General features: G+C 44.5%; 1 long non-coding RNA gene across 1 annotated transcript in view; it reads right to left on the bottom strand.

The window, feature by feature from the left end:
- Positions 1–6,688: 6,688 nt before the first annotated feature.
- LOC131765786 (uncharacterized) overlaps positions 6,689–22,625 on the bottom strand; it is a 307,154-nt gene continuing 291,217 nt past the window's right edge. The window contains exons 8-9 of the long non-coding RNA XR_010840245.1: positions 11,227–11,319; positions 6,689–8,081 (exon numbers count right to left, since the gene is read on the bottom strand). This is a non-coding gene — a long non-coding RNA (uncharacterized lncRNA). The remainder of the gene's footprint in view (positions 8,082–11,226; positions 11,320–22,625) is intronic.

Here is a 22,625-nt window from a genome sequence, read left to right as displayed (position 1 = left end):
ACAATGTTGAGTACTCTTCTCTTGGTATTCCAAGAGAAACCAGGCCTTTGGTGATTTTGTATTTCACCTGTGTTTGTATCTCTCTCTTAAACCCAATTTCCTAATGTACACAATTCTCACACCTGTCCATGGGTGAACCATAAATCTGTTGATTGCATCTGTGATTGCCTTTCTCTGTGGAAATATCTTCAGTGATATCAATTTTTAGGGAACACCTATAAGTGATATCGTAGGCTATGTATCTTTCGCTCTGTGACTTACTGCAAGGTGCGTGATGAACTCTAGCCTCACCGATGGTGCTGTTGATGGCATTGTTTCCTTTTGTTCCTTGGCTAATATTCCATCTGTTCAGGTCCCTGTTCTTCTTTGTCCACTCATCTGTTGATGGACTTTCTGCTTGCTTCCATGTCCTGGCTATTGTAATACTCCTGCAATGCAGCTTTGCCTGCCTGTGTCTTTCCACTTCTGTCTTCTTTCTTAGGTTATAGGCCCAGGAGTGGGCCTGCCGGATCATATCGTAACTCAGTGTTTACCTTGTAAAGGCACCTCCATTCTGTTCCCATTAGTGCCTCTTACCAGGTGAAGTCCTGTGGCGAGCATTGCCCTCTGAGGAAGGCGCCACTAAGACCCTCATAAGCCTCAGGGCCCGACTGTACTCTCCTTGGTATGCATCCTGGACTTTATGGTATGAACATACAAAAGGAGATGGTCTTTGGCTAAATCGCTCCAGGGACCTGCTCAGTTACTGGGAGTCCCTGGTTGTTCCCTAAAGCTAGGAAAAGCAACCCTGGAGGGGAAATTGGTGCCTTTGAGGGAGAAGCCGAGCAGCCAACCAACCAGCTGATGCTGATAAGGTGTGACTAAGCCGAGAAGCCAACCAACCAGCTGATGCCGATAAGGCGTGACGAAGCAAATTCCCTGCTTTAGGGGTATATATACGGCTAGGCTTTGTTATTAATCTTGCCTTGCAAGCCTCAGTTGCTTGTGCCCTTCTGATCCCATACCTTGGTGCGTTCAGTTCCCTACCCCCTCTCGTCGGTTGTTGCTACACTTTGAGGACCCGCCGCGGCTGGCGGCAAAGTCCCACTTAACCTAGAGGGTATGCACTTCTCCACAACCCCTTCAGCATGAATTGTTGGTAGTTTTGTTGCTGATGGTTCTTCTGACTGGTGTGAGCCCATACCTGTGTGGTTGGATTTGCATGCGTCTCATAAAGCCTTGAAATTGAGCTTTCAGGGATGTCCTTTTTTTCTTCAAACTGTGTGTGTAGCTTACCTCATCACATTCTTTTCTTGAACTATGTGCCGCCTTTTGAAATATTTTGGCCACTACCTCCCTCAAGACATTTTGAGGGCAGGTTTCATTACAGCCCTCCAGGACTTGTGCACACGAAGTGACCATTAGCACGGGTTTTCAAGCTGCCGTTGCAGGTAACGGCCAGAGGGCTGCAGCATTTCTGCGTTTCCCACTCTGGTAACTAGTGAAACAGACCTTCCTGCCAGTGGTGTTCCTTGGTTATCAATGACGGTGGGATGTGTCTGGAGAAACCCCCCAAAGCTGATGTCTCCTTACTTATATCTGTTTTTAAAATGGAATTTCTACTTTTCACTGGAGTACTCTTCCATTGTGTCCATGGACCACTGCTCCTTTCTGCATTCCTCTGTGGCTGGGCATTTTCATTGCTTCCAAGTGTTGGCTATGGTAAACTTTGCTGGATTGCAGGATTGCCAGCCCGTGTCTTTTTGATTCTCATCCTCTCAGGTGATAGACCCAGCAGTGGCTATGCTTGATTGAACGGTCGCTCAATGTTGACCCTTTCCAGGCAACTCCATTGTGTTTTCCTTAGGGGCTCTTACCACGTCCCACTTAGAACCGAGGGTACGCATTTCTTCACCACCCCTTCAGCATTTCTTGTTTGCAGAAGTTTTGCTGCTGGCCATGCTGAGTCGTGTGACATGATAGGTTTTTGTAACGTGTATTTTCGTGTCTAATAATTCCTAAGGTTCAGCATTTTTCCACGCCTTTTTTTATTCTGTTAAACAAAAACAGAAAAAAAAACCGTGAGTACAATAAACCTCTCGAAATTGTCTTCTTGGAAGGTTGCCCTCTTTAGACTTTTTTGGTCGATTTTCGACCCCAGGATTTTGTTTTGGAGGGCAGGTGTCATTTACAAGCCTGCAATGGGTGTGAATATTGAGTGACCATTAGCACTGACTTTAAAGCTGCTGCTGTGGGAAACGGCCACAAGGCGTCAGCATTGCTACATTCCCACATCTGGTTACTAGGGCAGCAGAGCCTTCTGGAAGTCCTGTTCCCAGGTTGTCAATTAGAATGGAATGTGCCAGGAAAAAACCCCAGAAGTGTATGTCACATTACTTCTTGTTCGCTCGTTTAATTTGTTTCAATCGGGGTAATGATTAGAATACTGTTGGTTCTATATGTACAGAATCTGGTTCATTTGTACGTTATATATATATTGTACAGATCCTCTTCCCATGTAAATTATTGCAGAGTGTTCTGGTGACCTCCCTTGCTATATGGTCGGTCTGTTTGATATATATATGTAATACGTATTTGTACACATATGGTGACACTAATCTTAATTTATCCATTCCCCCCACCTTTCATTTTACATAAGCTTAGTTTGTTTTCTAAGTCTGTGAGTGTCTTTCTTTGTGGAAATATGTTCATTTGTGTCAGCTGTTAGATAACGCCTATACGTGATGTCATACGGTATGTCTTTTGCTTTCCAACTTAACTCATGTTCTGTGATGTTCTCTAGGCTCATCTCGGGTGCCTCAAAGAGCAGTGTTTCCTTGTTTTCCATGGCTAATAGTCCACTGTGTCCACGGACCAGCTCTTCTTATCCATTCATCTGTTGATGGACATTTGGGTTGCTTCGGTGTCTTGGCTACTGTGAAAACTCGTGGAGTGCAGCTCTTGCAGCCTGTCTTCTCAGGTGAGAGGCTCAGCTGTGGGTGTTCTGGATGGAAGGGTGGCTCAATTTTTAATTGAAAACGCAGCTCCTTTCTGTTCTCATTATTGGCTGTTACAACTAGACATGTCCTCCGCAGACAGAGGGAACAGAGTTCTCTAAAACCCCTTCAGCATTTATTGTTTGTAGTCTTTTGGCTGACGGTAGTTAACTTGGGTGAGCTGAAAGCTTTTTGTAGGTTAGAGGAGTCTGATGATTCCTGATGTTGAGCTTTTCTCCATTTTGCTTTTTTTGATAAAGAGTGAGTAAAACTTACCTCTTCATACTATCTCTTTGACACATTTGCCTGCTTTGAATTTTTTGGCCACTGCCGAGCTCAGGACATTTTTTTTTTTGAGGGCAGGTGTCTTTGAGAGGCCTGAGTCCTTGTGAATGTTAAGTGACCCATAGCTATGCGTTTGAAGCCGCTCTTGCGGGAAACGGCCACAAGGCGGCAGCATTTCTCCATTTCCAACTCTGGGTTTTCCTGCAACAGAGGCTTCCTGGAAATTGTGTTCGTAGGCTGCAAATGAGAGTGCAGTGTGCCAGGGCAAACCCCCAAGAGCTTATATCTCCTTACTTCTTGTGTGTTTTTTAAAATTTAATTGTTATCTAGTATCACAGCCAATTGGATAAAAATGTGGTGTGTGTTCTAGGTGTACAGCATCCGGTTCATCATATGTATGTATCGATCTATTCATCTTTGGATCCTTTCCCGTGTAGGTTATTACAGAGTGTCGAGTTGACCGCTCCTGGTATTCCTTAGGTATTTTGTGATTATATATTTCATATGTATCAGTACATGTCTGTAAACCCCCATATCCAAATTCATACATTCCTTACACCTTTCCACTTGGTTAAGCATAGTTGGTTTTCTGCATCTATGCACGGCCTTCTCTTGGAAATGACTTCATGGGTATCAATGTTGAAGTAACAGCTATAAGTGATGTCATAGGATATTTCTATTTCGGTTTCTTTCGTACTTCCTTTTGGGTGGGTATCTCTAGATCCTTCTACGGTGGTGCCAGCGGCACTGTTGCATGCTCTTCCGTGGCTCATGTTCCATTGTGCACATGGGCCCCCTTCTTCTTGGTGCATTGTTCTGTTGATGGACATTTGGGTTTCTTCCAAGTCTTGGCTATGGTACATGTTGCTGCAGTGCAGGATGGCCAGCCTGTGTCTTTTTGATTTTGGTCTACTCGGGAGATAGGCCCATCGGTGGGCCTACCCGATTACAGGTTAGCTCAATTTTTACCTTTCAACGCACCTCCCCGGTGTTCTCACGACTAGCTGTTACCAGGTTACGTCCCAGCGGCCGCTAGAGGGCACAGAGTTCTCTAAAGCACCTTGAGCATTTATTCTTTGTAGACTCTGTGGCTGATGATCATTCTGACGACGGTGGGTGAACGTTTCTGTCGACTGGATTTGCATGGCTTTATTAATTCCTGATGTTGAGCATTTTTCCATGCCCTTTTATTATCACAAGAGAAAGAAAGAAAGAGAAGACAAAATGTGCACAAAATATGCCTCTTGAAATTGTCGTTTTGAAATGTGCACGTCTTTTGAGTCTTTTTCCTCGATGGACGACCCAAGAATCGTTTTTGAGGGCAGGTGTCATTTATAGGCCTGCAATGATTTTGAATATCAAGTGACCATTAGCACTGGGTTTAAAGCTGCTGTTTTGAGAAACGGCCACAAGGCGGCAGCAGGTCTCCTTTACCAAACCTGGTTACTCGGGCAACAGAGCCTCCGTGGAAGTCGTATTCTAGGTTGTCAATTAGAATGGACTGTGCCAGGAAAAAGCCCCTTAAGTTTGTGTCTCACGACTGACTTGTTCGTTTTTTAATTCAATGTTTATTTTTTCTCACAGCAAGTTTGATTACAAAGTTTTGCTTCTTGTAGGTGTGAAAGATGTGGCTCTTTTACACATAAACATGTATCTAGTCTTCCTTGGATCCTTTTCGCATGTAGCTTATGACACAATGTTGAGTACTCTTCTCTTGGTATTCCGTAGGCGTTTGGTGATTTTGTATTTCACCTGTGTTTGTATCTCTCTCTTAAACCCAATTTCCTAATGTACACAATTCTCACACCTGTCCATGGGTGAACCATAAATCTGTTGATTGCATCTGTGATTGCCTTTCTCCGTGGAGATATCCTCAGTGATATCAATTTTTAGGGAACACCTATAAGTGATATTGTAGGATATGTATCTTTCGCTCTGTGACTTACTGCAAGGTGCGTGATGAACTCTAGCCTCACCGATGGTGCTGTTGATGGCGTTGTTTCATTTTGTTCCTTGGCTAACATTCCATCTGTACAGGTCCCTGTTCTTGTTTGTCCACTCATCTGTTGATGGACTTTCTGCTTGCTTCCATGTCCTGGCTATTGTAATACTCCTGCAATGCAGCTTTGCCTGCCTGTGTCTTTCCACTTCTGTCTTCTTTCTTAGGTTATAGGCCCAGGAGTGGGCCTGCCGGATCATATCGTAACTCAGTGTTTACCTTGTAAAGGCACCTCCATTCTGTTCCCATTAGTGCCTCTTACCAGGTGAAGTCCTGTGGCGAGCATTGCCCTCTGAGGAAGGCGCCACTAAGACCCTCATAAGCCTCAGGGCCCGACTGTACTCTCCTTGGTATGCATCCTGGACTTTATGGTATGAACATATGATGGACGTTTTGGTTGCTTCCAAGTCTTGGCTATTGTAAGACTGCTGCAAAGCAGATTTGCCTGCCTGTGTCTTTCCTATTCTGTCTTCTTAGCTTATAGGCCCAGGAGTGGGCCTGCTGAATCATATCGTAGCTCAATATTTACCTTGTAAAGACAACTCCATTCTGTTCTCATTAGTGACTCTTACCAGGTTAAGTCCCACTTAACGTTGAGGGTATGCACTTCTCCACAACTCCTTCAGCATTTATTGTTTGTAGTTTTGTTGCTGATGCTTCTTCTGAATGCTATGAGCTGATACCTCTTTGTAGGTGCATTTGCATGCATCTCATAATCCCTTGAAATTGAGCTTTCAGCCATGTCCCGTTTTTCTTCAAACTGCGTGTACAACTTACCTCTTCAAATACTTTTCTGGTAGTATGTGCCACATTTTGAAAAATATTGGCCATTACCTCCCTGAAGACATTTGGACGGCAGGTTTCATTTACAACCCTCCAGTACTTGTGCATATGAAGTGACCATTGGCACAGGTTTTCAAGCTGCTGTTGCAGGTAATGGCCAGAGGGGGGCAGCATATCAGCGTTCCCCACTCTGGTAACTAGTGAAACAGACCTTCCTGCCAGTGGTGTTCCTTCGTTATAAATTAGAGTGGAATGTGCCCATATAAACCCCCAAAAGCATATGTCATATGTCTCCTTACTTATGTTTGTGTTTTAACCTGAATATATATATATATATATATATATATATATATATATATATATATATATATATATATATATATATATATATATAGTGTTGTTGTTGTTTTGTTTGGCTTTGTTCTTTGCGGTTCGCGGGCCTCTCACAGTTTTGGCCTCGCCCGTTCTGGAGCACAGGCTCCAGATGCACAGGCTCAGAGGCTAGGGATCACGGCACTAGGCGCTCTGTGGCATGTGAGATCTTCACCGACGGGGCACGAACACGTGTCCCCTGCATCAGCAGGTGGACTCTCACCCACTGCACAACCAGGGAAACCATGACTTAATATTTTTTATTGGAGTAATATTCTGTTGTGTACATGGACCACTTCTTCTTTATGCATTCCTCTGTTGATGGACATTTTCGTTGCTTCCAAGTGTTGGCTATAGTAAATATTGCTGGAGTGCTGGATTGCCAGCCTGTGTCTGTTTGATCCTTATTCTCTCAGGCGATAGGCCCAGCACAGGCGATGCTTGATTGAATGGTAGCTCAATGTTTACCCTTTCAAGGCACCTCCATTGTGTTCTCATTAGTGGCTCTTACCACGTCCCATTTAGAACCGAGAGTAAGCATTTCTCCACAAGCCCTTCAGCATTTATTGTTTGTAGAATTTTTGCTGATGGCCATTGTGACTGGTGTGAGTGGATGGGTTTTTGTAATTTGTATTTGCATGTCTTTAATAATTCCTAATGTTCAGCATTTTTCCACGCCTTTTTTTATTCTGTTAAAGAAAAACAGAAAAAACTGTGAGTACAGTAAACCTCTTGAAATTGTCCTCTTGGAAGGTTGCCCTCTTTGGATTGTTTTGGTCGACTTTCGACCTCAGGATTGTTTTTTGATGGCAGGTGTCATTTACATGCCTGCAATGAATGTGAGTATTTAGTGACCCTTAGTACTGGGTTTAAAGGTGCTGTTGTGGGAAACGGCCACAAGGCGGCAGCATTTCTCCATTCCCAAATCTGGTTACTAGGGCAGCAGAGTCTTTCTGGAAGTCGTGTTCCCAGGTTCTGCATTAGAATGGAATGTGCCAGGAAAAACCCCCATAAGTTTATGTCATATTACTTCTGTTCGTCGTTTTAATGTTTTTAATCGGGGTAAGGGGTAACGATTAGAATATTGGTTGTCCTAGGTGTACACAATCTGGTTCATCTGTACATTATATATATATCCATTCATGTACAGATCCTCTTCCCATGTAAATTATTGCAGAGTGTGCCGGCGACCTCCCTTGCTATATGGTCGGTCTGTTTGATATAGGTATTTAATATGTATTTGTACCCATATGGTCAACGTAATCTTAATTTATCCATTCCCCCCACCTTTCTCTTTAGATAAGCAATCGTTTGTTTTCTAAGTCTGTGAGTGTCTTTCTCTGTGGAAATATGTTCATTTGTGTCAGTTGTTAGATAACGCCTATAAGTGATATCATAGGAGATGTCTTTGGCTTTCCGACTTAGCTCATGTTGTGTGGTTATCTCTAGGCTCCTTATGCTGCCTATAAAGAGCAGTGTTTCATTGTTTTCCATGGCTAATATTCCACTGTGTACACGGACCAGTTCTTCTTATCCATTCCTCTGTTGATGGACATTTTTGTTGCTTCGGTGTCTTGGCTACTGTGAACATTCGTGGAGTGCAGCTGTTGCAGCCTGTGTCTTCTCGACTCTGGTCTTCTCAGGTGAGAGGCTCAGCTGTGGGTCTGCTGGATGGAATGGTGGTTCAATTGTTAATTTAAAATGCAGCTCCTTTCTCTTTTCATTATTGGCTGTTACAACTATACATCACACCAGCAGCTAGAGGGAACAGAGTTCTCTAAAACCCCTTCAGCATTTGTTGTTTGTAGTCTTTTTGCTGATGGTAGTTAACTTGTGTGAGTTGAAACCTTTGGGTAGGTTAGATGAGTCTAATAATTCCTGATGTTGAGCTTTCATCCATTTTGATTTGTTTTGAAAAATGAGTAAAACTTACCTTTTCATACTATGTCTTTGAAATATTTGCCGGCTCTGAATTTTTTTGGTCATTGCCTAGCTCAGGACATTTTTTGAGGGCAGGTGTCTTGGAGAGCCCTGAGTCCTTGTGAATGTTAAGAGACCTATAGCTATGCTTTTAAAGCCGCTCTCGCGGGAAACGGCCACAAGGCGGCAGCATTTCTCCATTTCCAACTCTGGGTTTTTCTGCAACAGAGCCTTCCTGGAGATTGTGTTAGTAGGCTGCAACCGAGAGTAGAATGTGCCGGGGCAAACCCCCAAGAGCTTATATCTCCTTACTTCTTGTGTGTTTTAAAGAATTTAATTGTTATTTATTATCAGAGCAAATTTGATGAAAATGTTGTGTGTGTTCTAGGTGTACAGAATCCGGTTCATTATATCTATGTATCGATGTATTCGTCTTTGGATCCTTTCCCGTGCAGGTTATTACAAAGTGCTGAGTAGACCTCTCTTGGTATTCCTTAGGTATTTTGTGAGTATATATTTCATATGTATCAGTACATATCTGTTATCCCCCATATCCTAATTCATACATTCCTTACAGTTCTCATTTCCAGTAATGGCACTCTTCCCCAAATCAACAGCTTAACAAGGGAGATACAAGCAGAATTATCATGAAAAGACAAAGCAATACAACAGCAAGAGAATATTTCTGACTTCCAATAACAGCTCTATTTAGAAGAGGATTTATATCTTTAGAACAAAAGCATGCTTAATTGACTTGCTAACCAGTCAAAATCTGTGTATTCTACAGAAAATCTGTGATGTTATTCCCCTAAAACTACCCTTTTCTGCTTCTGTCTCCAATGGATTTCCCAAGCACTAGTGTTTTAATGTACAGGTTACAAACTAAATCCTAATGAGATTTATTTATAATGTGTGTGTTATTTTCTTATCCTAGCGTCTATATTCTTCTCCATTCCTGGAGCCAAAATTATATAATTTTACCTGCTAAGTGATATCGGGAGAGTGGGATAGGTTTAATAAATACCCCAACCCTAAAGCATACCCTAAACCTAACCCATGCCCTAACAGTAACCAGTTCCCTAACCCATACACTCACCCTAACCCGTAGCCATAGCCTAATCTTTACCCTAATCCTAACCCATGCCCTAACGCTAACCCTAACTGACCCTGTCCCTAAGCCAGCCCTGACACTGTCCCTAAGTGAGACCCTGAGGCTGTCCCTAACTAAGGCCCTGATGTCCAGCCTAACTCAGGCCCTCATGTTAGGCCTAATCGTGGCATTGACACTGTCCCTAACAAAGGCCCTGATGTTTGGTCTAATTCAGGTTCTGAAGCTGTCCCTAACTAAGGCTCTGAAGCTGTCCCTAACTCAGGTCCTGACACTTTGCTAACTCAGGTCCTGGCAATAAATTTAACTGGGACCGTGATGCTGATCCTAACTACAGTCCTGATGCTGGTCCTACGTCATGCCCTGACACTCTCCCCAACTTAGGATCTGATGCTGTCTGTAATATCTTTGTGTGTCCCTCCCTAATTCCTTGAGGCTTTCCATAACTATAGATCTGACACTTTCTAACTAACTGCCTGACTCTGTACCTAACTGATACTGAATAATCAGCCTCTATGCACCGGTTCTGATTCAAATCTCAAGAACAATGTTTTGGAAAAATGGAAAAGATTAGTTTTATCACTCTGCCAGCCAATGGAGGACACAGCAGGCTCGTGCCCTCAACAGCTGTGTGTCCCAATGCAGGAGAATTTGGTGTTTTATAGCAGTGGTTCAAGAGTGTGGTTGCTCATAAGGATCAGTGTGTATGCAGGGCCTGCACTCCTTTAATCTGGTCTCAGATAGTTTCCTGATGAGCTTCTCTGGGATGAAGAATGTTAACATCTTCCATTTGTTGGGAGTTTTAGTTGTTTAAGGAGCTCAAATATATTGTTATGTGTATCCCTTGAGGCAGAACCAGGACCCTGCCACAAGGCTGCATTACTTTTTCTTGACTGTTCCTCCCTGTCTCTGCATCTCCTCACTTCCCTGATTAGCAACTGTTTGAATATGCCCTTTGGAACTCAGGGAAGGTCCTGGAGTCTCTAGTCTATTCCGCACAAAAAAGTTAGGAGGCACACAGAAAGGCTTCTGTGCCCAGGAGACCACAGAGTCCCTCTCAGTTTCACTCCTCTTCTGGATACTCCTCAATCTTGAGGAGAGCAGATTTTTAACAAGAAAAGGAATAATCATTTCAGATGGAGACATTAATCATAAACTTGGCACAGGAACTTGGTTTTAATCCCCACTTCACTTTTATCTTTCCCCACATCTTTCAGGGAACAGGGTGATGACCACTCTGGCTACTTCCTGCTGAAATGGGGCATAGTCCTGTCTAAATCTAGCGGAACGGATACCAAGTTAGAAATATTTGAGTTCCAAGTCCTGTACCTGAGACTCGTATGATTAAGATCTCAGTCCCTTGGTCCCCGATTTTGGTGCAACCAATCCAGTTAAAATAGGAGCGGTAACAACTGAAAATTTAATAGGAAAAATAGATCTCATTCCCTTAGGAATTCAGCAGAATAAGTCTGAAACCTGGTTGGAACTAGCACTTCAGAGAGACTTCGTAGCCAGTTGTCTAATTCTACCTAAGTAGGTTTTCACCTCTGACGTAGTATTGACATATCCATAACAGGAGCTACTGAACACTACACATATGTCTCATCTTTCTATTAGTATCTGATCTAAAGTCATTGTTTGAAATTTAATAGTTAAGAGAGGAGTCCTTGAAAACGTATGGTTGCAGCTACCAGCAGACATTGTTTTCAGAATGGCTAGTGGCATCCTGAGTCTGATGTAGCTCAGAAATCCAATTTCAACAATACAGGAATGCGGGGACTTACCTGGTGACTCAATGGTTAAGACCTAGCCTTCCAACACAGGGGGTGCCAGTTTGATCCCTGGGCAGGGAGCTAAGATCCCACATGCCTCGCAGCCTAAAAACCAAAACATGTAACAGAAACAAATTCAATAGACTTAAAAAATGGTCCACATCAAAAAAGAAACGTAAAACAAAAAAAGAATACAGGAATGCATCTAAATCACATCTACAAAGGTCACTTAGGTTTATCTTGGATGTCTGAACCATAGTTACTCTTTTTTGACTGTAAAATGCATTCGCCTCCTCAATGCCAAAGCAGATGTACAATCCGTATCCAAAAGGCCACAAAACAGGCCACTTTGGTCAGTAAAATTTAAGTTAAACCATGTATAAGCCAGAGTGACTTCCTCACATCTCAATACATGAAGAGTTTTTTTTCCCCTTTTGATTACAAGTCTTTCAATAGAAAGCATTGATGATCAAAATGTCAATCCCTCAGTGCCAGAAAGATTCCTCACATCTCAATACATGAAGAGTTTTTTTTCCCCTTTTGATTACAAGTCTTTCAATAGAAAGCATTGATGATCAAAATGTCAATCCCTCAGTGCCAGAAAGATTCAGCTGTTTGGCCCAGGTATAGATCATGTCCCTCAGCACTAGGCCTCCTTTATATTTGCCTAGTTAATCCACTTTGGGGGAATACTGATCAGGTATTGTGAACATGCTCAGAGGTATGTTAATGACAAAACGCTTTATATAGGCCATACATTTTATTATTCATACCCAATTGTCACACAAGCATTGTACATGTGCTTTTAGCAGTAGACCTAGAGCAAACAGTGATACATCATGAGTAATTACATTCTGATAACTTCACTAGGTAATTTTCCTTTCCTCTTAAACATCAGAGCAAAATGAAGCCAACACAGTAACTTTCATAAATACACACTTCAATACAGAGGTGTCATTTATCCAATTGCTCCAAGTCCTAAGTAGCTTGAGGGGAAGGACTTCCTTGTGTCTGGAAAACACAGATCAAAGCCAGTAACAAAAAAAACAAAAACATTATAACCATATTCACCAGTTCACTCAGTAACTAATCCTTTTGTTAACTTTTTATGAAGCCATCCAATTCTCCATTAAGGTTTTTCATTTCTTACCCCATTTGGCATTATGATATGAAATTAATCAGAGACCTGTGCTTGCCAAAACGTCCTTCACATAGATCTTCTTGAAGATGGAGCACTTTTGCAAAGTGTTATAGCACAACAGTAACTATCTATAAATCACATAAAGACTTAAAAGGTCATGGTTAAACCTTGGATCACACTGTAAATGACAAAAGAAACCATGATTGTTGTTACATACAACTTTTAAAAATAACTAGAATTATGACTGATAAAATTTTACCAGGACATACTAGATTTTTAGGAATTCCATGTAATTTAACATACTAATCAAACATTTCTCTCTGAGATGGCTCAAGGGCCTTCTAAAGCATCTCAAAGTTAGCTGCAGATCAAAAGAACTGTTAGAATTGGCCAAACAACACTTATTCACTGAACCAAAGTAAAGAGATTTCAAACAAAAATACGGATCACAGACACAGGCAAAGGAACTCACAAGCTGTTCACAATCAAAAGGAGCATTCCAAGAAACCTTTGGAGGGAGAAACCAAATCCAGGCTTGCCCTAACCCACTTCCAACAAAATCCATTTTAGAAAATCGTGGTCATGCACAACTCTTCCCTCAGTGTTGCCTTTTCACAAATGTTCATCACCTTCCTTATCCATCTTATGTTGTCCTTTAGTTTTTCCTGCATTCAGACACAACGAGCTCTAGTACAAAGTGACTTTCTTTTCTCTTTGTACCATCAGCCTGTTACCTAGCCGCTCACCTTCTTTATTACGTAGTTTCATAAATGCTTGAACATATGGAACTTCTTTTGTCTTTCTCCTCCTGTGACAAAATAACTCTAGCTGAAGGATAGTATAGTCATTTAGGCTACCATTCAAAGACCACCTTTCCTCATTTTTCAAGAATGTATCCATACATTGGCCAGAAAAATTACAATAGAATTTCATTCTTTTCTTACTCTTAGGTTTACAACTATAGGTTGACTAGTCTTCCAGGATTTTGCCCATTGGTTATCAGATGGAACTGAAGAAGAAGCACTTCTTATGTTTGAACTATAGAACACTCACACACGGACTAGGAACAAAACAAAATCCTAAACACCAATGGAAGCCTCAAACCAAAGGAACCAGAAACCAAAGAGAAACCAAAAATCAAACAGCACAAGACTCAAATCAGCTTCCAAGTCTCAACTTAGCCTGTGACCTCTGTCCAAGTGGTTCACCTTCCAAATGAGATTTCCTGGAATGAAAAGTCACCCAAATGGGAACCAAGGTTCCCCCAAATGTACAGGGCTAAAAGGACCTCAGACTGCATGCCAGGGGAGTTACCACACGCTGGCTGAGGTGCTGCAACATCCCAAATGCTATTTTTCTGGTTCCCCAAAATAATCCCTTGGAGTAGGACATTCGGGGCAGTCCAGGCAGGAGGAAGAGAGGAACGTCCTCAAGGCAAAGACGGCCTCAGCAGCTGCTAGGGTGGTCCCTCTTCCACCATTTACTCCTGCCCTAGAGTTCTAACTGCTGGGATGACTGGGGCTCGGCCTTTCCAGGCAAGGGTCCCAGGTGGTTTGGCCTCTAAAGGAATTCTCCAACCCTACACTCTCTCAAAAGAGGCTAGTGTGGAGAAAATCTCAGTGTCCAATCAAGTCAGGGGACCCACAGGGGTCATCCCCAAGTCAGCCCAACATTGAGTACTAAATTTGATGTCGAAAAGTCGACCTCTGTGCACCAGTGCCAAATCGAATCTCAGAGAGAGCGGTTTGCAGGAAGTAGAAAAGAATAGCTTTACTGCTTTGGCAGCCAAAGGGGGACACAGAAAACTCCTACCCTCAAAAACCATGTATCTCAATGCAGGAGGATCTGGTGAGGAGTTTTACAGCAATGGTTTAAGGATACAGGTGATCCTAAGGATTAGTGTGTGTACAGGACCTTAACTAACTTTAATCTGACCTCAGATGGTCTCTTGAGGAGCTTCTCTAGAATGAAGAAGACTAAAATCTTCCATTTTGTGGGGGTTTTAGGTTGGTAAAGAGCCCAAAGATACTCTTACCTGTATCCTGTGAGGCAACACCAGGATCTTGCCCCAAGGCTGCACTATTGATTCTTGTCGGTTCCTCCCTGGTCTCTGCATCCCTTCCCTTCCCTGATTAGCAACTGTTCAAATCTGCCCTTTGGAACTCAGGGAAGGTCCTGGAGTCTCTAGCCTAACTAAGGCCCTGACTACATCTAACTCAGACCATGACACTCTCCCTAACTCAGTCCCTGACACTGTACCTAACAAAGGCTCTGATGCTAATCCTAACTCAGGCTCTGACACTATCTCGAACTAAGGCCCAGCTGCCGCCAATATAAAAACTCCTGACACTATCCTGAGCTAATATCCTGACCGAGGTATTACCAAGGTCTGGAAAATGGCCCAAAGTAAGCCTTGATGCTGTCCATAAATTAGACCCTGCAGCTCTCCCACACAGAGGCCCTGATAATGCCTTTAATCCTGACACAAGTCTTACCAAGGTACAAAAACTGGCCCAAAGTAAGCCTTGATGCTGTCCATAAATGAGGCTATGAGGCTCTCCCTAAAAGAGGCCCTGATTATGTCTTTAATGAAGACCCTAACGCTAATCCCACAGGGGCCCTTATGCTGCTTCTAACTCATGCCCTGACACTGTCCCTAACCCAAGACCTGAAGATAGGCCTCACGTAGGCCCTTTGCCTGTACCTTAGATAGGCTCTGACGCTGTCCATATATGAAGCCCTGGCAGTGGTCCTGATTTAGGCCCTGATGCTGGTCCTAACTAATGCCCTGATGCTCTCAATAACTAAGGTCTTCACGCATTCCCTTGGTCATTTCCTGACACTATCCCTTGACCAGAACCTGACTCTGTGCCAAGCTAATGTCCAGCATCTTATCCTAACTGAAACCCTAATACTCTCCCTAACTAAGGCCCTGCTTATTCCTATCTAAGGCCTTGACACTATCTCTAACTAAGGCCTCGAATCTGTCCCTAACATAGGCCCTGCTCCCAACAAAAACTAAAATCCAGACAGCATCCTGAGCTAATATCCTGACTCATTTCTAACCAAGGTCCTGACTCTGTCCCAAAGAAAGCCCTGTTGCTGTCCCTAAATGAAAACTGCAGGCTGTCCCTAACTCAGGCCCTGAAGCTTCCCTAACTGAAGCCTTGATGCTGTGACTAACTCAGGTCCTGATCATGTCTTTAACTAAGACCATAATGCTGATCCAAAAAAGGCCCTGATGCTGCTCCTACGTCATGCCCTGACAGAGTCCCCAGCTAAGGGCCTGACCCTGGGCCTCACTCAGGCCCTGTCACTCTCCCTAAGTCAGGCTCTGAAGCTGTCCCTACCAGAAGCCCTGACACTGGTTCTAAATAAGGTCCTGATACACTTAGTAACTAAGGTTTTGACAGTATTCCTAGGTAATTTCCTGACACGACCCCTAGACTTTACCCTAAACCTCCACTAGCAAACGTCCTGACTCTTATGGTAACTGAAGCCCTTATACTGTGCCTGACACAGGCCCATAATTTAGTCTGAAGGCCGTGACACTGTCGGAAACTGAGGCCTACATGCTCGTCCTAAATGGGGCCCTGACACTGTCGCTATCTAAGGCCCTGACACTACACCTAACTCAGTCCCTGACACACTCCCTAACTAAGGCCCTGGCACTACTCCTAGCTCAGTCCCTGACACTGTACCTAACAAAGGCTATAATGCTAGTCCTAACTCAGGCCCTGACACTGTCTCTAAGGCCCGGCTGCAGCTAATATCTAAAGTCCTGATATTATCCTGAGCTAATATCCTGACCCAGGTCTTACCAAGGTCCTCAAACAGGTCCAAAGTAAGCCTTGATACTGTCTATAAATGAGGCCCTGAGGCTCTCCCTCACAGAGGCCCTGATAATGTCTTTAATGAAGACCCTAATGCTGATCCCACAGAGGCCTTTATGCTGCTCCTAAGGCATGCCCTGACACTGTCCCTAACTCAGGCCCTAAACATAGGCCTCACTCAGGCCCTTTGGCTGTACCTTAGTTAGGCTCTGATGCTGTCCACATATGAAACCCTGGCAGTGGTCCTGATTTAGGCCCTGACGCTGGTCCTAACTAAGGCCCTGATTCTCTCAGTTACTAAGGTCTTGACACTATCTCTCACTAAGGCCTGGAATCTGTCCCTAACATGGGCCCTGCTGCAATCAATAATTAAAATCCGGACCCTAACCTGAGCTAATATCCTGACACATTTCTATCCAAGGTCCTGACACTGTCCCAAAGAAAGCCCTGTCGCTGTCCTTCACTGAAGTCCTGAGGCTCTCCCTAACTCAGGCCCTGAAGCTTTCCCTAACTGAGGCCTTAATTCTGTGACTAACTCAAGCCCTGCTCATGTCTTTCACTATGACCCGAATGCTGACTCTACAAAGTCCCTGATGCTGCACCTAGGTCATGCCCTGACAGTGTCTGTACCTAGGGGTCTCACGCTAGGCCTCACTCAGGCCCTGACATTCCCCCTAAGTCAGGCTCTGACAAGGTCCCTACCCGAAGCCCTGACACAGGTCCTAAATTAGGCCCTGATTCTCTAAGTAACTAAGGTCTTGACACCAACCCTAGGTCATTACCTGACACCAGCCCTAGACCTTAACCTAACCTTGTCTTTAGCTAGTGTCAAGTTTAGCTAAAGAGTCTTTAGGACGAAATTCTTTCATCTTGTGAATATAGTTTTCTTAAAAACATAATTGTTAAACTCTTACTAACCTTAAACAAAATGTACTCAACTGCTGTGGAATATTCCTTCATAGCAGCGTGCATGGTTCACTTCTGCATTCGCGTGTGTTGGCCTTCAGGGTGCTTGCAGGAATGGCTCTTCTTATGCTAAGTAAATCCCTGATGCTGTCCCTCAATAAGGCCCTGAAATTAGTCCCGAGGCTGTGAACCTGTCCCTAACTGAGGCCTGGAGGCTCGTCCTAACTCCGGCCCTGAGACTGTCCCTAACAAAGGACCTGACAATACACCTAACTCAGACACTGACACTCTCCCTAACAAAGGCCCTGACACTACTCCTAGCTCAGTCCCTGATACTGTACCTAACAAAGCCTAAAATGCTAGTCCTAACTCAGGCCCTGACACTGTCTCTAACTAAGGCCCAGCTGCCACCAATATCTAAATTCCTGATATTATCCTGAGCTAAAATCCTGACCCAGATCTTACCAAGGTCCTGAAACTAGCCCTAGGTAAGCCTTGATGTTGTCCATAAATGAGGTCCTGATAATGAGGCCCTGAGCTCTCCCTAACAGAGGCCCTGATAATGTCTTTAATGAAGACCCTAACACTGATGCAACAGAGGCCCTTATCTTGCTCCTGATGCCTGCTCCTAAGTCATGCCCTGACACTGTCCCTAACTCAGGCCCTAAAGATAGGCCTCACCTACTCCCTTTGTCTGTACCGTAGTTAGGCTCTGACGCTGTCCATGTATGAAGCCCTGGCAGTGGTCCTGATTTATGCCCTGATGCTGGTCCTCACTAAGGCCCTGATTCTCTCAATAACTATGGTCTTCACGCTTTCCCTTGGTCATTTCCTGACACTATTCCTGGCCTGGAACCTGACTCTGTCCCAAGCTAATGTCCTGCATCTTCTCCTAACTGAAACCCTAATACTCTCCCTTACTAAGGCACTGACTAATCCTAACTAAGGCCTTGACACTATCTCTCACTAAGGCCCGGAATCTGTCCCTAACATGGACCCTGCTCCCAGCAATAACAAAATCCGGACACTATCCTGAGCTAATATCCTGACTCATTTCTAAGCAAGGTCGTGACACTGTCCTAAAGAAAGCCCTGTCACTGTCCCTAAGTGAAGGCCTGAGGATGTCCCTATTCAGGCCGTGTAGTTTCCCTGTGGCCTTGATTCTATGACTAAAACAGGCCCTGCTCATGTCTTTAACTAAGACCATAATGCTGATCCAAAAAAGGCCCTGATGCTGCTCCTACGTCATGCCCTGACAGAGTCCCCAGCTAAGGGCCTGACCCTGGGCCTCACTCAGGCCCTGTCACTCTCCCTAAGTCAGGCTCTGAAGCTGTCCCTACCAGAAGCCCTGACACTGGTTCTAAATAAGTCCCTGATACTCTTAGTAACTAAGGTCTTGACAGTATTCCTAGGTAATTTCCTAAAACGACCCCTAGAATTTACCCTAAACCTCCCCTCCCTAGCAAATGTCCTGACTCCTATGCTAACTGAAGCCCTTATGCTGTGCCTAACGCAGGCCCATAATTTAGTCCGAAGACCGTGATACTGTCCCACTGAGGCCTAGATGCTCTCCCTAAATGGTGTCCTGACACTGTCCCTAACTAAGGCCCTGACACTACTCCTAACTCAGTCCCTGACTCTGTCCCTAACTAAAGCTTGGATGTTCGTCCTAAGTCAGGGCCTGACCCTCTCGCCAACTAAGACCCTGATGCCATCAATATCTAAAATCCTGACACAATCCTGAGCTAATTTAGTAACCCATCTCATACCAAGGTCCTGAAAATGTCCCTAATAAGCCGTGACGCTATCCCTAAGAGAGCGCCTGATCATGCCTTTAACGAAGACCATAATGCCGATCCAACAAAGGCACTGATGCTGCTCCTGTGTCATGCCCTGACAGTGTCCCCAGCTAACAGACTGACGCTAGGCCTCACTCAGGCCCTTACTTTAGTTCTAAAGAAGACCCTGATGCTCTCAGTAACTAAGGTCATGACAGTACCTCTCCCCAAGGCCAGGAATCTGTCCCTAACATGGGCCCTGCTACAATCAATATCTAAATTCCTGAAACTACACTGAGCTACCTACTATCCTGACTTATGTCTAACCAAGGTCCTGACACTGTCCTTAAGAAAGCCCTGTCGCTGTCCTTAAGTGAAGACCTGAGGCTGTGCATAACTCAGGCCCTGAAGCTTTCGCTAACTGAGGCATTGACGCTGTGACTAACTCAGGTCCTGATCATGTCTTTAGCTAAGACCATAATGCTGATCCAAAAAAGGCCCTGATGCTGCTCATAAGTCATGCCCTGACAGTGTCCGTAGCTAAAGGCCTGATGTTAGGCCTCAGTCAGGCCCTGTCGCTCTCCCTAAGTCAGGCACTGACACTGTCCCTACCTGAAGCACTGACACCGTTTCTAAATAAGGCCCTGATACTCTCAGTAACTAAGATCTTGACACTATCCCTAGGTCATTTCCTGACACGATCCCTAGACTTTACCCTAACCCTGTCTCTACCTAATGTCCTCCCTCTTACCCTAACTGAAGTCCTTATTCTGTGTCTACCTCAGGCCCTGAATTTAGTCTCAAGGCCGTGACCCTGTACCTAACAGAAGCCCTGATGCTGGTCCTAACTAAGGGCATGACATTGTCCGTAACTGAGGCCCTGCTACATCAATATCTAAAGTCCTGATACTATCCTGAGCTTATATCCCGACACATCTCTCATGAGGGTCCTAAAACTCTAAGTAGGACTTGACATTGTCCCTAAGTGAGGCCTTGAGGCTTTCCCTAACAGAGGCGCTGATAATGTCTTTAACAAATCACCCGAGGGGGCCGGGGGAGGTGGAAAAAAACAAAACAAAACAAAAAACAAATCACCCAAGCCTGATCCTACTGAGGCCCTTATGCTGCTCCTACGGCATGCCCTGACACTGTCCCTAGCTAAGGCCCTGACGCTAAGCCTCACTCAGGCTCTGACGCTGTCCCTACCTGAAGCCCTGACACAGGTCCTAAATTAGTCCCTGATTCTCTAAGTAACTAAGGTCTTGACACCAACCCTAGGTCATTTCGTGACACAACCCTTACACTTTACCCTATCCCTGTCCCTAGCTAATGTCCTGCATCTTATGCTAACTGAAGACCTTGTGCTGTGCCTATCTCAGGCCCTTAATTGAGTCCCAAGGCCGTGACACATTCCCTAACTAAGACCCTGACACAGTCCCTAATAACATGAGCTGTCCCTCAATAATGCCCTGATGTGGCCCATAAATGATGTACTGAAGATGGCACTAAGGTCCTGATGATGTCACTAATGACCCAAACGTCTCTTACTAAGGCCCTCAAATTACCTCTGAGGCCCTAAAGATGTTCATAACTAAGTCCCTGACACTATCGCTAACTAAGACCCTCAAGTTTTCTTTAACTGAGGCCATGACAGTGTCCCTACCAAAGAACTTGACACGGTCTCTAACTAAGGCCCTGAGTCTATCTTTACCTAACGGCCTCACTCTTTCCCCAACTACTCCCTGACGCTGCCCCTAACCAAGGCCCTGACTGTGTGCCTAATTCACTGAGCTGTTTTTCACTAATACCCTGACCCTGTACATAACTAATGCCCTGATGATGTCCCTAACGAACAGCCTGAAGTGTCTCTTACTAAGGTCCTCAAGTTTTCTCTGAGGCCCTGACACTCCCCCTAATTAAGGCCTTGACACTATCTTTAAGTAATGGCCTAATGCAGTTCCTACCTGAGATACTGATGGTCTCACTAAGACCTTGAAGTCTCTACCTGAGAAGCTGACACTGTCTGTAACTAATTTCCTGACTTTTTCCTTAACTAACATCCTAATTTTGTCACTAAATAATGCCCTGACACTGGTCCTAACTACGACCCTGATGCTGACCCTAAGGCCCTGACGATGTCTCTAATAGACTTAGATGTCCCTCAATGTGGTCCTGATCCTGTCCATTACTAAGGCCCTGAATATGTGCCTAAGTAAGTCTCTGACCCTGTCCTAAGGCGCTGACCCTCTTCCTAACTAAGGGCCTTGACGCTGTCTCTACAGAAGGCCCTGACACTACCCCTAAATAACGGCCTGACACTGGTCCCAAGTATGGACCTGATCCTGCCCATAACTAAGGCCCTGAAAATGTCCCTCATTAAGTCTCTGACACTGCCCTTAATAAGCCCCTGACACTGTCCCTATCTAATGGCCTAAGCTATAACTTACAAAGTCCCTAACACTATCCCCAAGACGCTGACACCCTCCCTAACTTAGTCTTTGAGGCTGTCCCTTAGTGCCTAAGCGGTCACAAAATAATACCCTGATTTTATTGCTAAGGCCCTGAATATATCCCTAAGAAAATCTCTGAAGTGTCCCTAACTAACGGCATAAACTGTCTCTTACTAAGTCCCTCAAGTTATCTCTGAGGGCCTGACAACACTGTCCCTAACTAAGGCCCTGTTGCTGGCCCTAACTAACGTCCTGATGCTGAACCTAACTGAGGCCCTGATGCTCTTCCTAACTAAGGTCTTGATGCCGATTCTACCTGAGGCCCTAGAACTGTCTGTAACTAACGACCTGCCTCTTTCCCTAACTAACACCCTAATTTTGTCCCTCATTAATGCCCTGACACTGGTCGACACTACAGCCCTGATGCTGGCTCAATCTAAGGCCTTGACAATGTCCTTAATAGCCTTAGATGTCCCTCACTGTGGGCCTGACCCTGTCCCTAACCAAAGCCCTGACCCTCTTCCTAACTAAGGCTGTTATGACGTCTCTACCTGAGGCACTGACACTGTCTATAATAACGGCCGACTCTTTCCCTAACACCCTTATGCTGTCCCTAATAGCCTCATGTATCTCTCAATAACGTCCTGATCCTGTCCATAACTAATGCCCTGAATATGTCCCTAAGTGAGTCCCTAAGTCTCTGACGCTATCCTTAACTAAGGCCCTGATGCTCTCTCTACCTAAGGCACTGACACTATCTGTAATAATGGCCTGACTCTTTCCCTAACTAACACCCTGATGCTATCCCTAATTGAGGCCCTGAAGATGTCCCTAATATGCTTGTGTTCCTCAGTATCACCCTGATACTGTCTATAACTAAGGCCTTGAATATGTCCCTAGTCTCTGATGCTGTCCCTAAGGCCCTGATGCTGTCTCTACCTCAGAATCTGACATTTGAATGTCCTGACTCTCCCTAACTAACATCCTGACGCTGCCCCTAAGTGAGGCCCTGACACTTTTAACTAAGGACTTGCCGCTGTCCCTAGCTAAAACTCTGACACTGTCTGTAACTAATGACCTGACTCTTTCCCTAACAAACACCCTAGTTTTGGCCCTAACTAACACCCTGACACTGGTTCTAATTATGGTCATGATGCTGGCTCTAAGGCCCTGAAGATATCCCTAAGTAACAGCCTGAACTGACTAAGGCTCTCACGTTATTTCTAACTGAAGCACTGACACTGTCCCTTATAGTCTAAGCTGTCAGTAAATGATGTCCTGATCCTGTCCATAACTAAGGCCC

Source organism: Kogia breviceps, chromosome 1 (assembly GCF_026419965.1).
Source record: "Kogia breviceps isolate mKogBre1 chromosome 1, mKogBre1 haplotype 1, whole genome shotgun sequence".
Classification (NCBI taxonomy): domain Eukaryota; kingdom Metazoa; phylum Chordata; class Mammalia; order Artiodactyla; family Physeteridae; genus Kogia; species Kogia breviceps.
This window is presented reverse-complemented; position numbering and strand designations above follow the sequence as displayed.